This window comes from Capricornis sumatraensis, chromosome 3, assembly GCF_032405125.1.
Source record: "Capricornis sumatraensis isolate serow.1 chromosome 3, serow.2, whole genome shotgun sequence".
Taxonomy (NCBI): Eukaryota; Metazoa; Chordata; class Mammalia; order Artiodactyla; family Bovidae; genus Capricornis; species Capricornis sumatraensis.
In genome coordinates this window covers 124726289-124738929 of record NC_091071.1, presented here as the reverse complement: position 1 = coordinate 124738929, position 12641 = coordinate 124726289, and positions in this window count along the sequence as shown.

Here is a 12641-nt window from a genome sequence, read left to right as displayed (position 1 = left end):
TTTTCTGTAATTCTCTTGCTTTTTCTATGATCCAACAGATGTTGGTAGTTTGATCTCTGGTTCCTCTGCCTTTTCTGAATTCAGCTGAAACATCTGGAAGTTCTTGGTTCACATACTATTGAAGCGTAGCTTGGAGGATTTTGGGGCATTACTTTGCTAGCATGTGAAATGAGTGCAATTGTGTGGTGGTTTGAACATTCTTTGGCATTGCCCTTCTTTGGGATTGGAATGAAAACTGACTGTTCCAGTCCTGTGGCCACTGGTCAGTTTTCCAAATTTGCTGGCAGCACTTTCACAGCATCATCTTTTAGGATTTGAAACAGCTCAGTTGGGATTCCACCACCTCCACTATATTTGTTCACAGTGATGCTTCCTAAGGCCCACTTCGCATTCCAGGATGTCTGGCTCTAGATGAGTGATCACATCATCATGGCTATCCGGGTCATTAAGATCTTTTTTGTATAGTTCTGTGTATCCTTGCCACATCTTCTTAATATCTTCTGCTTCTGTTTACATAGTGTATTAGAAAGTAATGAGAACCAAGGTGAAAAATGAAGCAAAGAAGGGGGTAGGGATTTATCAGAAATGGCTAAAGTGAGTGAGTGAGGAAGAAGATATTTGAAGATACAAAAAAGGGAAGGGAGCCACTGAAAAGGCTCAAGCTGCCTAGCTTTTTTCCAGGAACAGTAAGCCATCTGCTGGGATTGAAGCAGAGTGAGCTAGGAGAGAGTGTAAAAGATGAGGATGAGGAGGGGGCGATATCATACATGAAGACTTCAGGATGTGTCAGCAAAAACCTGGCATGCTAATCTGACTTAATAGCATCACTCTGACTGCTGGGTGGAGAATAAGAGGAGCAAGTGTGGATGCAGGGAAATCAGTTAGATTATGTATTAATCCCTGGAGATGTGCCCTGGCTTGCACCAGAGTGGGAGCAGTGATGATGGTAAAATATGATCAGCACCTGGATCTATTTTGAAGATACAGCCAACAGGTTCAGTCTGGATGGAAGTGGAATATGAGAAAATGAGAGGAGTTAAATTTGACTTTCAAATGTATGGCCCCTGGAAAGATAGAGTTGTTACTCACTGAAATGGAGAAGACTACACTGGAAACAGCTTAGGGGGGTGTGGAAGATCAGGTGGGCCATTTAGACATGAAAAACAGGGAGGCAGGAAGAACACAGCCAGGAGAGTGGTGTTCTGGATGCCAGATGAATCACATATTTCTGGGAAGGGGTGATTGTTGCATCTAGTGCTGCTGATCTCGTGAGAGAAAACTCAGTTGATCATTGGGTTCAGCAATAATGAAAGTCATTAGTGACGTGGACAAGAACAGTTGCAGAGGAGTTTGTGGGGATGGAAACCTCAGTGGATTACTTTTAAGAGAGAACAGAAGTTAAGGAATTGAAAATGTTAAATCAAGTGTATGTAACTCCTTCTGGAGGGATTGTTCCAAAGCAAAGGGAAATGACACAATAACTTGAGGGAAAAGTGGGACAAGAGATCTTTTTTTAAGATGTGAAAAAATATGTGACTGGGGCTGAAGGGAGTGTTTCACTAGAGAAAAGGAGAAATGGAAATTTCTGGAGGTAGGTTTTTGTCCGTGAATAGTTGAGAGGGGTAGAAATCAGTGCGTTTGTGAAGGTGTTAATGGGAGCACAGAAGATTCTTCTCCAACACAAGAGATGCTACTGGGTGGGATGATATGGTGGTGTAAATATATGTAAATCCTCTTCTGATTGCCACTATAAGCAAGATCATCAAGTTAGAGTGAAGATGCGGAGATGATGCTGGATGAGAAGGTGCTGCTAAATAGTTGTCAGGGAACATGGCAGAGTGATTGACCTAGGGAAATGTGTTACAATTTTAGAACAGGACTAAAGTCTCCCTTGAAAGCAATTAACAGTAAACCAGTGCACACAGTTTTCTATTTCTCTGCAGACACACTCATCTATAAAGGTTTAGGCATAAACTAGGTTCCAAATAGGAAAAGGAGTATGTCAACACTGTATATTGTCACCCTTCTTATTTAACTTATATGCAGAGTACATCATGAGAAACGCTGGACTGAAAGAAACACAAGCTGGAATCAAGATTGCCAGAAGAAATATCGATAACCTCAGATATGCAGATGATACCACCCTTATGAAAGTGAAGAGGAACTAAAAAGCCTCTTGATGAAAGTGAAAGAGGAGAGTGAAAAAGTTGGCTTAAAGCTCAACATTCAGAAAACAAAGATCATGGCATCTGGTCCCATCACTTCATGGGAAATAGATGGGGAAACCATGGAAACAGTGTCAGACTTTATTTTGGGGGGCTCCAAAATCACTGCATATGGTGATTGCAGCCATGAAATTAAAAAATGCTTACTCCTTGGAAGAAAAATTTGACCAACCTAGATAGCATGTTGAAAAGCAGAGACATTACTTTGCCAACAAAGGTCCGTCTAGTCAAGGCTATGGTTTTTCCAGTGGTCATGTGTGGATGTGAGAGTTGGACTGTGAAGAAGGCTGAGTGCCGAAGAATTGATGCATTTGAACTGTGGTGTTGGAGAAGACTCTTGAGCGTCCCTTGGACCGCAAGGAGATCCAACCAGTCCATTCCGAAGGAGATCAGCCCTGGGTATTCTTTGGAAGGAATGATGCTAAAGCTGAACCTCCAGTACTTTGGCCACATCATGCAAAGAGTTGACTCATTGGGTTAGACTCTGATGCTGGGATGGATTGGGGGCAGGAGGAGAAGGGGACGACAGAGGGTGAGATGGCTGGATGGCATCACTGACTCGATGGACGTAAGTCTGAGTGAACTCTGGGAGTTGGTGATGGACAGGGAGGCCTGGAGTGCTGCGATTCATGGGGTTGCAAAGGGTCAGACACGACTGAGTGACTGAACTGAACTGAGGCTAAGAATTGGATTTAACCAATTCTTTTGACAAGCAATAGCAACCCTGGTTTTTGCAAAAATGTATATTGTACAAATATTTCCCAGTTTGGGATTTGCCTTTTCCTTTTACCTATGTATTTTTTAGAACCACAGAAATTTTATATTTTTATATGGTAAAATCTATTATCTGTTCCTGTGGTTTCTTCCATTGCTTTCTGGCTTGAGGGAGTCCTGCTTCATAAAGGGATGATATACCATCTGAGCCACCAGGGAAGCCCATGAACTTCTATACCTACCCTAATTTTTTAGGGTTGAATTTTTCTCTTTAGTCGTATGTATTCTGTGATGCAAAATTTTAATAAAGTAGTCGTCAAAAAGTTCCCTTTTCTCTTAGATTTGTAATTTCTTTAAAATATGTTCTTATATTGTTTTATATTTTATAAACTCTAATTCCACAGTATCACTTCTGAGTCACTGATTTGACTATTCTCAGTACTTAACATGCTTTAACTCATATATTTATAATTCTTCAGCATCTGATAAGGTAAATATCAACCTCCAATCCCCTTTTGATAAGCATTCTTTAACCATTCTTATTTACTTATTTTTCTAGAAAAATTTGTTATGATTCAAAAATAGGCCCCTCTCAGGGTTTGTTTGGAATTGGAAGAAGCCTAAACGTTAGTTTGGGAAATATAAATTTCTTTATAGTATCCAAGTTCCCCATTCAGGAACCATGCTATGATCTTCTACACTAGTCTTTTAAATTTTGCCAGATTAACCACTCATTCATGAGTTTATACATTTTAAATCCCCCTGAGATATAGTTTTGTTTTGCTTTTGATTTTGCTAGAATGATTTCTCAAGTAAAATTCCCCAGAAAGAGAAACAGTACTTTACAGATCCAAAAATGTCTAATTTTTTTCTGATACACATATCACATCTTCTGTGTGTGGGCATGGTCAGTGATGTCTGACTCTTTGGGACCCCACTGCCAGGCTCCTCTGTCCATGGGATTTTCCCAGCAAGAATACTGGAGTGGGTTGCCGTTTCCTCCTCTAGGGGATCTTCCCAACTCAGGAATCGAACCCACATCTCCTGCATCTCCTGCATTGGCTGGCAGATTCTTTACCAATGAGCCACCTATCATATCTTGGGCAAGTGTAGAATCTTGAGATAGTAATCCTTTTCTCAGTATTTGCCACCAAGTCCAATGGGTAGAATGTTCTTTGAAATACTACTATTAGAAGGGAAAAAAATGGAAAACAACCTAAGTGTTCAAAGGGAAGAGATTTGGGCTTCCCTGGTAGGTCAGTGGTAAAGAGTCCACCTGCCAATGCAGGAGATATGGATTTGATCTCTGGTCCAGGAAGATCCCACATGCCGTAGAGCAACGAAGCCCATGTGCCAGAGCTACTGAGCCTGTGCTCCAGAGCCAGGGAGCTGAAACCACTGAGCCCATGCAGAGCAACTACTGAAGCCCATGGGCCTAGAGCCCATGCTCAGCAACAAGAGAAGGCACTGCAATAAAAAGCCTGTGCATCTCAGTGAAGAGTAGCCCCCATTCTTTGCAACTAGAAAAAAGTCCAAGCAGCAACAAAGACCCAGCACAACTAAAAATAAATAAATAAAATTATAGTAAAAGGAAGACATTTATTAAGGGAGTTAATGTATCCTTAGTAGAGAAGTCTATAAACTATTTTTAAGTTAGGTAAATATATATGATAATAAGGAAAAAAGTCTATATGGGAAAAAGGAGGCTGCATGACAATACATATACTGTGATTAGATTTTTTGAAAAGTAAAATGGATACATTCATTACATGGATATATATTCAAATCTATTTTCCTATCTATACACCTGGAAGAACATGAACTAAAAATTAATGAAATAGATGGGGAAACAGTGGAAACAGTGTCAGACTTTATTTTGGGAGGCTCCAAAATCACTGTAGATGGTGATTGCAGCCATGAAATTAAAAGATGCTTACTCCTTGGAAGGAAAGTTATGACCAACCTAGATAGCATACTGAAAAGCAGAGACATTACTTTGCCAACTAAGGTCTGTCTAGTCAAGGCTATGGATTTTCCAGTAGTCATGTATGGATGTGCGAGTTGGACTGTGAAGAAGGCTGAGCGCCGAAGAATTGATATGTTTGAACTGTGGTGTTGGAGAAGACTCTTGAGAGTTCCTTGGACTGCAAGGAGATCCAACCAGTCTATTCTGAAGGAGACCAGCCCTGGGTGTTCTTTGGAAGGAATGATGCTAAAGCTGAACCTCCAGTACTTTGGCCACATCATGCAAAGAGTTGACTCACTGGGTTAGACTCTGATGCTGGGAGGGATTGGGGGCAGGAGGAGAAGGGGACGACAGAGGATGAGATGGCTGGATGGCATCACTGGCTCGATGGACGTGAGTCTGAGTGAACTCCGGGAGTTGGTGATGGACAGGTAGGCCTGGCATGCTGCGATTCATGGGGTCGCAAAGAGTTGGACATGACTGAGCGATTGAACTGAACTGAACTGATGGGTATTAAAATTAGTATGTGTAGAAGTAAGAACTTTCACTTTTTATTTCACAAACTCTAAATTATTTGAAGTTTTAAAATGATGTCTTACTAACAGGGTAGAGATTTATGCAGCCAACGTACCCATTTACTTGACCTTTTCTATGCCTTTATTTCACTTGGCCACACTCCCTCCTGTACAAATGCTGGGTTAGGTGCCTCTTCTGAGTCTTCCCACGACATACTGTATTTATTCCAATTTTAGAACTTTGCATTTTAATTTATGATTGCCAACTTAGTCACCTACTTTCTCCAAGTAGACTGAAAAGTCAAACACTTTCCCTGTTTCATCACTGTACACATTATAGAGTGCCAGTTCAATGACTATTTGTTGAAAGTGTCTTGTAATTTGAAAGGCAATGTGTATTATCTGGTTCTGTGGAAAGTAAAAGAGGCAGTGCTCAGAAGGTAAAAAGGGAAGTGATAGAGGCAGGATGGAAAGTCCTGACGATGGGCTGTGTCCATTGGCTGAGCAGTTGAACTACCAGGCGAAAGGTTCCCTTCACTGCAGTCTAAGTAGATCAAAGGAACAAGGTAGAGATGTGTGGGAGAAACTATGCAAAAGGGGAAGGGAGGCAACTAGCGTTCTCCTTTGGGGGAATTCCTCACTTAGGTAGGAAACTCTTCTGCAAATGTCTGTCTCTGGTGACCTAGTAGTATAAGCATCTCATGTGGGTGGGATACATAGCAGCAGCAAGGGACTTCTGAAGGGGAAGTTGGAAGGCAAATATGACCATAAAAGCAAGATAAAGCAGGACTTGCTTAATAGGGTAAAGATTAAGCTGTCCCAAGAAAGAAACACCAAAAAGAATACATCTATAGGCAGAGGCTTAAATAACTTGTTTTCTTATGTTACAATAAGGTGAACAGTGCAGCCTGTCAAGGAATCTCTACTCTACAGAGTCATTCAAGGACCAGATTCCTTTCATTTATTGTTTCATTGTCAAAGTTCATGTGGGCACATTCAGGGTTCCAGCCTGTGGAAAGGGAAAAGAGGAACTCCAAGGCAAGTTACTTATAGACATGGTCCAGAAATTCCATATAACATCAGTTTACATATTACTTCCACTTACATTCCATCAACCAAAACTTAGCCACATAATCACATCTAACTGTGAAAAGAGGATAGAGGTATATAGTCTTTAGCTGAGTAGTCATATACCTAGTGTAATCTCTTTCTATGGAAGAAAGCAAGTATGGATTTTGGAGAAAAACTAGTTTCTGTCATATAAAGAAATAAAATATTGTTTTCCTAACCTAACTAATAAAAGTTGCCTTGAAACCCTGGTGGCCAACAAATGCTAGTCAAATGCTACTAATGCATGTGCAGTGCAAAAACCAAGGACAAGGAAGAAACTTAAAGCTAAACATAGTCAATGTAAGAGACTATCTATTATGAGAAAATGTTAAAATATCTTTAATGATATGCACAGCATTTCAAATGTCCTTTTTAAAAACAGGTAAAATATAACATTAGCAAAACTGCTATCAATATACCCATTTCTCAAATTCTCTGTGTTTGTTTGTTGAGATTTTACTGATTCTTGAAATCCTTATCTGAGACCAATATGACAACCAAGCACAGAGGTCCAGCAGAAAGGCCAGTATTTAGAAGTGTGATCATCTCTATTTCTCCTTCGATACTGAAGGTGGCCATCTCAACACAGGACAAGTTTCTTAAACTCTCCGCTCTGGACCTGCCATCATCTCCCTCTCCACAGCCAGTCAGGTCCCCTTTCTCTGGACTCCAATAGTATTTTTTATATGGTCCCACCACAGCATTTATCACATTTAGTTCAGTTCAGTTCAATTCAGTTCAGTCGCTCAATCGTGTCCGACTCTTTGCGACTCCATGAATCACAGCACGCCAGGCCTCCCTGTCCATCACCAACTCCTGGAGTTCACTCAGACTCACGTCCATCGAGTCCGTGATGCCATCCAGGCATCTCATCCTCTGTCGTCCCCTTCTCCTCCTGCCCCCAATCCCTCCCAGCATCAGAGTCTTTTCCAATGAGTCAACTCTTAGCATGAGGTGACCAAAGTACTGGAATATCAGCTTTAGCATCATTCCTTCCAAAGAACACCTAGGGCTGATCTTCGGAATGGACTGGTTGGATCTCCTTGCAGTCCAAGGGACGCTCAAGAGTCTTCTCCAACACCACAGTTCAAATGCATCAATTCTTTGGCACTCAGCTTTCTTCACAGTCCAACTCTCACATCCATACATGACCACTGGAAAAACCATAGCCTTGACTAGATGGACCTTTGTTGGCAAAGTAATGTCTCTGCTTTTTAATATGCTATCTTGGTCATAACTTTCCTTCCAAGGAGTAAGCATCTTTTAATTTCATGGCTGCAGTCACCATCTGCAGTGATTTTGGAGCTCCCCAAAATACAGTCTGACACTGTTTCCCCATCTATTTGCCATGAAGTGATGGAACCAGATGCCATGATCTTCGTTTTCCGAATGTTGAGCTTTAAGCCAACCTTTTCACTCTCCTCTTTCACTTTCATCACGAGGCTTTTTAGTTCCTCTTCACTTTCTGCCATATCAAAAGTTACTGTCTCTCTCTAGCTTGAACATGGTCACCTCAAGAATCAGGACCATGTGCTCACTGAAGGTGCTAGTGTTTTGTCAGGATGAAAATATCTGTATTTGGCAGGGCTACTCTAACAAAATTCTACAGATTGGGTGGGTTGATCAAGTTGTCAGCAGGATTGGTTTCTTCTGAGGCCTCTCTCCTTGGCTTCCAGATGGCCACCTTCTCACTGTGTCCTCACATAGTCCTTTCTCTGGGCACATGGATCCTCGGTGTCTATGCATCCAAATTTCCTCTTCTTAGAAGGACACTGGTCAGACTGGCTTACTATCATTCTTTGTACCAGTCAGATTGGATTAGGACCCTAATGACTTCATTTTAACTTGTCCCTTTAAAGTCTCTATTTTCAAGAACAGTCACATTCTTAGTTACTGGAAGTTAGAACTTCAACATACCAATTTTGGGGGGCAAAATTCAGCCCATAACATGTTTATGATCTTTGTTGATTGTAAAAGTAACCTATTTTTTTTTTAAGTCAAATCATATAGAAATCAGAGAAGGCAATGGCACCCCACTCCAGTACTCTTGCCTGGAAAATCCCATGGACAGAGGAGCCTGGTAGGCTGAAGTCCATGGGGCTGTGAAGAGTCGGACCTGACTGAGCCACTTCACTTTCACTTTTCACTTTCATGCATTGGAGAAAGAAATGGCAACCCACTCCAGTATTCTTGCCTGGAGAATCCCAGGGATGGCAGAGCCTGGAGGGCTGCCCTCTATGGGGTCGCACAGAGTTGGACATGACTGAAGTGACTTAGCAGCAGCAGCAGCATATAAAAATGTGTAAATAAAAGTCAGTCTCCTATCATCTCACCCCTCACGACAGTGTCTCCTAACAGTTAAGGATAATCACTGTTTTTCTTAAATGAATGAGTGAGTGAGCAAGGGGTGGGCTTCATTTTGTTGTTTAGTTGTTCATTCGTGGCCTACTCTTTGCGACCCCATGGACTACAGCATGCTTCATATTGAAAAAACATTATGCACCAAGAGGCTAAGCAGATTTTTCTAGGTCATAAAGCTAGTTAATGAAAAGAGAACCATACCCAATTCTACCAATTTCTCACTCAACATTCCTTCTACTATCTTATGCTACTCTCTTTAAAAATTTATAATTTTTTAAATAAAGATGTGTTCCTCATTTTTAATGTTAAAGTCAATAAGCTGAAGATTTTATATTTCTCTTTAAAAGTTGCCAAACTTGGGAGTTCCCTGGCCGTCCATTGGTTAGGATACGGAGCTTTCACTGCTGGGGCCCAGGTTTCAAATCCTATTTGGGGAACTAAGATCCTACAAGCCAAAAAAAAGAGAAAAGTTGCCAAGCTTAGGTACTTTTCACTTATATTTGCCTTTGTCATAAGATCTTTCTGCAGCAAGAAATAGATATTCACTTAGATTAATTTTCATGCTCCTATTGCTGAAAAGCAAACCTTGCCAAATTTAGTGACTTAAAACAGCAGCCATTTCATTTTCATGATTCTGTCGACTGGCCATCTGAGAGTGACTTCTGACTGCCTGGCCTGCCATCATTTATGTGGCCTCATTCACATGTCTGCCAGGTGGTGCTGGCTCTGCACTGGGGTGATTCTGTTCCCATCCACAGGGTTTCACATCCTCTTATGAGCTACACCAGGCTTCAGAGCTTGGTGATCTCAGGATTTCAGATGGCAAAAGTGGAAGCTACAATGTCTTGTACAGACTAGACTTCGGAACAGTCATTATGTTACTTTTGCCACATTCTGTTGGTCCAAGTCAGTCACAAGGCCAAGCCAGATGCAAAGGGGGTGGAGAGATAGGCTCCTTTTCTTGATGGAAGTTGCAAAAAAGTATGTGGACTCAGGAAGGTGTGAATCACTGGGGGACATTAGTATAATGCTTTCCCACAGCTGCCATTTCCTACAGGATAACATTCTGCTTGCTGGCCTTCCTATCATGCCCACAACTTCCCTTTAAACAAGTGAGTGAATAGTGTGTATGTTATCATGCTCTGTACTTTGTAACTCTCTACCTGGCTCTAAGAAGTCAAACTGGAGATTCGTGCTTGTATTATTAGGATTAGAGCAAATTTCAAGTGAGAGAAAACCATTCATGGCTTAAAGAAGATAAAAGTTTATTTCTGATTCTTGTCAAAGAGGTAGGTTCTTCAGAATTGGCATTGGACTCCACATTATTTGGTTTCTTCTTTCTTATTTTGCTCCATTGACTGTACCTTATACCACCAAGGTTGCTCATGATCCAAATGGCTCCCAAAACCCCAACTATTACAGTCTGTTTCACCCAGCAGGAAGGAAAAAAGGTAGGTAAAATAGAATCCACTCTTATAAGGATACTTCCTAGGTATTGTACATTCAACTTCCATTCATACCCCATTGGCCTGCACTTATACCGCTACACTATCAGCATAGGGGATTGGGTACTACACTCTTTATTTCTGATAGCTATGTGCCAAGCCAAAACTTAGGGGCCCTATTATTACAGAATAAGGAAAGAGTAGATATTGATGGATAATCAGCAGTCTCTGCCACAATGCTCAGCCTAAAGGCAGACATCAGTACAATGTCCATGGGCATATAATGTGGCCTGGTATGAGACATATGCCCAACAGAGATGTGGTATGAAGTATTCCTTCTTCAAACAGTATTTACTGAGTCTTTTCTATGTGCCAAGCGCCTTTCTAGCTACTAAAAATAGAGCAGTGAATAAAACAAAGTCGCTGCCTTCATTTAGTTATACTCTAGTTTGGAAAGACAGGCAATAAACAAACAATATAAAGTTAAAAAATTGATAATTGCTATGAAGAATTCATCTAGAGGAAGGAGTTAAGAAATATGAGTGGGAGGGGATAGCTATTTTAGGTAGGTGGGACATGAATGAACACAACCATGCAGATAGCTGGAAGAAAAGGCACAGGCAGAAGGAACAGTAAGTACAAAGGCCTTGGAGCAGGAGCCTGCCTGGAATGTTTGAGAAACAGCAGGGAATCTGGCATAACTAGAATAAGGGGTGAGGGAGGGATAAGAGATGAGGATGAAGAGATAGCCAGAGTCCAGATCATAATGAGGACCAAGTAGTAGACTGGGAATAAGATATTCTTTCTTCAGGAGCCTGAAAGCCAAGTTGTGTCCGATTTCCTCAAGATCACCCCCAGTTTCAATGATTTGCCTGGAGGACTCACAAGCTAAGGACTTAGCTTATAGCCATACTTAAGTCTATGATATCGACAGAAATAGAGAAAAATCAGCAAAGGCAACAGGCATATAGGGCAAAGATTGGAGGAAGCAAGATGCAAGCTTCCAAGAGTCCTCTTCCAGTAGACTCATACAGGAGATTTTAATCCCTCTAGCAACAGATTGTGAAAGCAGGTATGAAATGCTCTCTATCAGGGAGCTCATTAAAGACTCAGTGCCCAAAGTTTTTATTGAGAATTGGTCACACAGGTAACCCTCTTCCTAGCATATACCAATTTCTGACTGCCAAAAGGAGAGCAGATGCCTAGCATAAACCATATTGTTTGTACAAACTGTTTAGGCACAGTGAATCATGCTTATCGTTTAGCAAATGGTCAGAACTCTGCAGAAACCTAAATTCTCAGATGCCAGTCAAGGACTACCCTTGCAAACAGATCTTTCTAAGAACGGTAGTCTTGGACTTGTTATTAACTCTTTTCTACATAAAAGCACAGAGAGAGAGATCTCTTTGAAGCGAAGCAGAATATGAGCCAGGAAACTAAACAGAGACTAAGCAGACTCTATGAGTTAGTTCAGTTCAGTCGCTCAGAAGCCATGAGATAAACGGCAGAGTAGCCAGAAGGCAGAAAAACAACAGCAGGAGGAAGAGCCAGAGAACAAAGAAGGCAGATTAAATGAATGGCAGGGCATCTTGTGCAGGAAGAATAAGCACACTTACATGATGACCACCCCAGTATTCCTTTGCAGAAATGGGAATTACAAGGTGATAAACAGTCCTCTTCAAGAGCCCTAGTTGTTTTATCAAAAATGACCTCCCATATATTTGCTTCCTACTTTCCTCTTGTGCCTGTGTGTGCTTAAGCTGTGTTCGACTCTGCGACGCTATGGACCATGGCCTGCCAGGCTCCTCATATAGTAAATGCCCGTCACCCAAGATCAGTGTCATGATCCTCCTCATAACCTGAAAGTGCCTCATTAATACACCTTTTTTAGCCATTCAGAGGATAGATGTTAGAGAGAAAATCAATATAGTGATCAAGGGATCACTGGCCAACAGGTTGAAGGACTCAGATTTGTAATATAGCATGAACTACCCGACACCACCATGAAACTATGTTCCAGTTTTATTAAACTACAAAGGTGCTAAGTACACTTTTATCCTTTTAAAATTTTGATCATGTACTTCACTATGTCCAGAATTCCTGTTTTTCTTCATCCTCAGAAAATACCTAGCCTGGATGCTGTTCATATCCTCTATGAAGTGTCTCTGACCACTTCTCCACCCATATTCTTGTCTGCCATCTTTTAAAAGAATTCTCCCCTTTGCACTCCTCTTTTAGCTATGGCTGTATATTTCTGCAGTAACACTTGTAAAACATCCTGCAATTAATTCTTTATGCATCTATC